The sequence below is a fragment of the Protopterus annectens genome, chromosome 12.part0, assembly GCF_019279795.1.
Source record: "Protopterus annectens isolate FY-2018-M chromosome 12.part0, PAN1.0, whole genome shotgun sequence".
NCBI classification, from domain to species: domain Eukaryota; kingdom Metazoa; phylum Chordata; order Ceratodontiformes; family Protopteridae; genus Protopterus; species Protopterus annectens.
The window spans coordinates 569,508,316-569,514,315 of NC_056746.1; positions in this window are offsets into that span (position 1 = coordinate 569,508,316).

Consider the following 6,000-nt stretch of genomic DNA (forward strand, 5'->3'; position numbering starts at 1 on the left):
AAATCTCGCACCACTGGATTTGAGCTTAGGGGGGTGTTGTCAATATTGTAATTTGCAGGGACTTCCTCTTTGCCAAAGGGGATAATAATGCACTTTTTTGCATTTAGTTTTAGTCTATGGCTTTGGCACCAATAATTTTTCTGTGTTAGCCCCTTTTATAATATGTTAACATCATTTGGGGATGCAATGATTGGACCCAGTTACACTCATCAGCAAACTTGGTAAGCCAAAGGCCATCTACTTTCACCTGGACTTCCGAGAAATAGATTCCACACAGTAGAGGGCCCACCACAGATCCTTGTGGTATGCCACTGGTAACTGGTCTACTGGTAGAGGTGAAATCCTCAACTTTGATAGTATGTGTTCTGTCGGTGAGCCAGTTGGTTACCCATCTAGTGACATATGGGTTAATCCCCAGCTGGGAGAGTTTCTCAATGATACCTGAGGATGGGATTGTGTCAGAAGTGTTGGCTAAGTCAGGATAGGCAGTATGTACTGTTTTGCCTTTATCCAGGGCTTTGGTGACATTCTTGAAGATGTCCACCAGTTTCACTAAGCATGATCTACCCTTAACAAAGCCAAACTGGGTCGGGTCAAGAGTTTGAAGGCCACCTATGTTCTTGTTGATAAGATTCATGATGATTTTTCTCCATGGCCTTGCAGATAAGGCTTATGGGTCTATAGTTTCTAGGGTCAGTTGATGGACCCCCTTTGTGCAAGGGATTACCGTTGCTGTTCTCCACTGTGCTGGTACAAAGCCAGTGTTCAGGCTGAGATTAAAGAGAGTGCCAAGTGGTTCTGCTAGGTCTTGTTTTAGATTGTTTAGTAAGCAGCCTGGGATGCTATCTGGTCCCATAGAGGCCATATTTTGACATTGGAGAGCACATATATGACCTGCTGTTTGTAGATACTAGGTAGAGAACTGGTGTCAGGCATGCTTTGAGGTATGGCTGATGGGGCTAGGGAGGTGAAGTTTGTGCCAAATCTGTCAGCTGGCAGGTTGGCAATTTCCTCAGGTGCAGTATGAGATGTACCATCCCCTATAAGTTCGGCACATAGTTGGCCATTCTCTTTTAGATTTTGGACATAGCTAAAGAATGCCTTATGATTATCCTTAGCTAGGGATGCCAATTTAGCTTCATAACTAGCTTTAGAGGGCTTTACAAGATATCTGATTTCCTTATTCAGGTTGTGGAGGGTATTTTTCTTCTGCTGAGTAACTTCCCTCTTGTTCTTAGACATCAATTTCTTCCTTTTGTTATGTAACATATTTATACTTGAGGTCCACCAGGGTAACCTGTTTTGTCGGGAGGACATGGTTTTGATATGGTCGGGTACAGCCAAGTCTATACAGCTGTTTAGGTGGCTATACAGGGCATTTGTATACTCCTCTGTATAGGAGTCATTATTGGCTGTGTTAGCAGGGTGTTTGAAAGTTTTTATATCATCAACTAGTAGGCTGTAGTTTGCTTTGGAGAAAATGTTCAGTTTTTGCTCATGTAGGGGTGTCAGATCTGGTCGTTACTTCAAAAGAGATAGCTTAATGGTCTGATCTAACCAAGGAGGGCAACGCATAGGGTGTACTACTGTGACCTCCCATGTTGGTGAGTACTATGTCTAGGACATTTGAGCCCCTTGTGAGGATGCAGACTAGCTGTTTCAGGACTTTTGTATTGACAAAGTCCAAGAACCTCAGGACTAGCATGTTTGTGCTCGTGTATGTTTCCCAGTGGATGGAAGTATAGTTCAAATCACCCACAACCAAAGTGTTTGCCTGTATAGTGAGTGACTCTAGTAAGTCCTGGTAGGTGGTGTGCTTCTCTTGGTTCATGGTGGGGGACCTGTAGTTGTCACTGATGTGGTAGGGTGCTTTACCTATAACTAGCTGGACCTGGAGTAACTCAAGAGAGTCAAGATTGTTTAACCAGTCTTGAGGTGTATTTGGCTTTAATGAAGATGGTTCTTTCACACTCGTTTTGGGGTCTGAACGTGTGGAAGGCATTGTAGCCTTGCACAGCCTTGAACCATGTCTCTGTGAGTGCACAGACCAGCATCTTCCAAGGTGAGGAGTGCTTCCAGGTACTGCAGTTTCCTCTTTAGGCACCTAGCATTAAGCAGCATAACCTTAAGTTTATCTTGAGTGGATTTTTGTACATTGGAAATTTTGATGTTTTGACATTGCCTAAAAAAGGCACTATGGGGAGCCATGCACCTTTGTCAGTAAAAGACTAGCGGAGACAGGTGAAGACCATTTCTGGCAAAGCAACATGGTTTGTCAACCATATCTTCCCAGGCTGACAGATATTGGATCCTCCTGGACTGACACTAGAAGCTAAGCCAATTGTTGAAGTCAATCATTTCTTGTCTATATCGTGGCATGTGTCTCTTCATATAGTCCAGAGAAGTACATTTAAAGTCATTCACCCCAATGTGTACTATGACTGAGTTATAGTGGTAATTGTTGTTGAATGACATGAGTGCATGCGTTATTTGACAGATCCTTGCATCTGATAGGCAGATAATTGTGACCTTCTGTTTGTCCAGTCTGGTGAGGGGGGGGTCTGTGTGTTTCACTATGGTGTTGTCTATGACCAGGACATTTGGTTTTGAGGTGTTTTGCCTTACAGGCATATTTGCTGAGACACTGGTGTGTGTGTGTGTGTGTGTGTGTGTGTGTGTGTGTGTGTGTGTGTGTGTGTGTGTGTGTGTGTGTGTGTGTGTGTGTGTGTGTGTGTGTGTGTGTGTGTGTGTGTGTGTGTGTGTATGTGTGTGTGTGAGTATGTGTAGTGGATTCTATTTGATTTGCAGTGTGTGCAAGTGATTTGATCTTAGGAGGTAAGTGATCTTTGGTAGGCTTCTATTGCATACCTCCACGTATGTGGGTTTATGTGTTGTGACCTTGTTTTATGTGGAAGGTGATGTGTGTGTGCTGACAACCTGTTTGATGTCCGGTTTGTTGTTATGTGAGAGAACTGATTTCAAATTTATAGTGTAATTACATCTTTAGGGTGGCCGCGGTGGTGCAGCGGTTAGAGTTGCCGCCTCACAGCAAGATGTTCTCTGGTTCGATCCTCGGCTGGGGTGCCTTCTGTGCGGAGTCTGCATGTCCTCCCTGTGGTCGTGTGGGTTTCCTCTGGGTGCTCTGGTTTCCTCCCACATCCCAAAGACATGCTGTAGGTGGTTTGGACACTCTAAATTGGCCCTAGGCATAAGTGCGTGCGTGTGTGTGCCTTCTGTGGAAGGTTGGGAGCCGGGCTGGCAACTCGACACTGTAAAGCTCCACTGCCAATCATAAGCGGACAGAAGATCTGCTGTGGCGGCCCCTAACCGGGGAAAGCCAAAAGAAGAAGAAGTGTAATTACATTTTTCATATATTGTATTTGTTTATTTTTAGGAGTACATGGTTGTCAGTGACATTGCCTCAGGATGCCCATGTCAATCAGGCTGGCTGGAGAAATGGTTGGAAACTGACTGTCCATTATGGCAGGTTTTACAGTAACAACTATTGGGGAGTGGGCTAGTTTGAACAGATTTTGCTCTAGGATTAACAAAGAGGCTTCTTCTATTGAATAGAAGGCTGGGGTGAAAACTATGGCAATGCTTCTCGGTGCACAACTGAGTTTCCCGCAGTGCAGCAGGACAGCTTGGGAGGGTTCACGAACAGATGTCTAGGAGTAAATTGTCTTTTAAGGTGTTTGCATCTATACAGAACACCACTGAACCCCGCTGAGTGGTGCTCAGTTACACACAAATGAGAAGCTTAAATACAGGTGAAATTAAACCTTTTAAGTTAAACTACCAATGGGAAAGCACACAATGAACTTTCCTCCAGTAATCTCCAACTCAGATCAGATTCAGACTACACACTTCTGCCACAAGCGTACAAGCAGGGCCCTCCTAATTTAAAATGGCTGGAATAGTGCTCAAGTGTAACAGTACAGTCTAGATCTGAATCTAGTCTATGCTATGCAAAAGTTACTTAAAGCAACAGAATAGTTTTTTAAAGTGCTGGAAAATATAGTAAAAATCATCAAAATGAGGCAGGAAAATGATAAAATACAGTCAGCAAAGTGCAAAGAAAACTCACAAGGTACTTATTTTTTTTTACTTTAGCAGTGGATGCTTAATGTTTCAGCAGAAACTCTCCAGACCTCTGACAAAAGTCGTCAAATGTTGAGCAGCTCCGGTTAAAAAAGGGGTAAATCCACACAAACATGAGGATTAAATACAGGTGAAATTAAACACTTTTAAGCTAATCTGCCAATGAGAAAGCACACAATAAGCTTCCCTCAAGTAATCTCCAACTCAGATGAGGCTCAGACTACCACTTCTCCCACAAGGGTGCAGGCAAGACCCTCCTAATGTAAGATGGCTGGAATAGTGCTCAGTTGTAACCATGCAGTCTAGATTCAACAGATCTAAATCTAGTCTATGTTACTTACTATGTACTTAAGGCAACAGAACAGCTTTTTTAAAGTGCAGTAAAATATAGTAAACATCAGCAAAATGACAAAATACAGTCAGCAAAGTGCAAAAGAAACTCAAAAATAATTATTTCTTCGATTTTGTGGATGCTTTGGGGAGGTAATTTATTTTGTTTTAAAGAAATGCTATTTAATAAAGAAGATTCTTTGCTCTGTAACAAACTATGAGAAGCTTTACTAGTAATATACTTTGAACAGAGAGGTGCAGGCATGCTTGTCTCATATGAAAGGAGGAATAGTTGAAAACTGAGGCAAGGGTCAGCTGCATAGCTGTCAACTACATTACTCCTTCAGACTTGATAAATCATAAGTGTTTTGTATCATTGTGACAAAAGAAGGTACTGCTAGCATAGCTAGCTGGAATTTTGTAAATAATTATATGGCATTTGTGAATATCAAACCAATTTATACAAGATGATTGTGTTATAAATGTATTAGCACTGTATGTCATATGTATATCAAACTGCTCTATTCAGAAGTTTGTGGTAAAAAGGTATTTGTAAACTGCTGTGTTTAAGATGTATCCACAGTGTGCCCTACTGGAAGATAACAGAACTGTACATGCACTATTGTAACTGTTTAAATGTATATATTTTTAACAGTGGAAATTAGAATACAGAGAGTTAACCTCAGTCCAGTAAACTTTAGAAAAATATCTGAAATTAAATCACTTTATAGGCTACACCATAAAGATGCTATCTCTCAAGTTTTCAATGCAGCTAGAAACACAAACTCTGTACTAGGAAGATTTCTATATTGTCTTTGGATGGAAATAATTGGTACTTTTGAAGCATGAGGGAATGCAATTGTTTTATGACTTTCAGCATCTGCCAAAGATCTGAGCAAAAGCCCTTGTATGAGTGTTTTTACTGGTAGATGCTAAATGCTGCCAACTTCAGCAATGGGGGTTTGCATGAGAACTAGAAGTCAGATGGTCAGAAATTATGTTATTCTGCAAGATGTCTCATAAGTAATATTTTAGATATTATTTTGAGAAGTCTCTTAGTGAGACAGAGCATTCTGTCTTGGACCTGACAACAAGAACCATTCACCACATATGCCTTGCTCTAATGAAGTAAGTTTCTAGGGAATAGCATAATTCTCTTAGATTCAGTCAGGAATACAGTAAACTTAGTTTAGATGCTTTTCTTTATTTGTGCGAGCCTGTACTGCAATACTATTTTAATTATTTCCTGTGATTTTGAATTCTGATGTCACTGTGGATATATACTTAGTATTGTCTTGTTCTTTTATTATTTATTATTACATATATTTAAACCTTTCATTGTGGCTGATCTTTGTAGATATATTTAAGTTTTGTAAGTACTTGCATATTCATTTTGTGACACTGTGTGGGCCACTCCTAATAATTTTGCTCTTGGTCAAACTACCATTTGTGTTAATATTAATATTGCACAGTAAGACTGGACACCCTTTGTTACTATTGGTGTTAATATTAACATCACAGAGTAAGTTTGGACACCCTTTGTTGCCATTTGTGTTAATATTAATATTT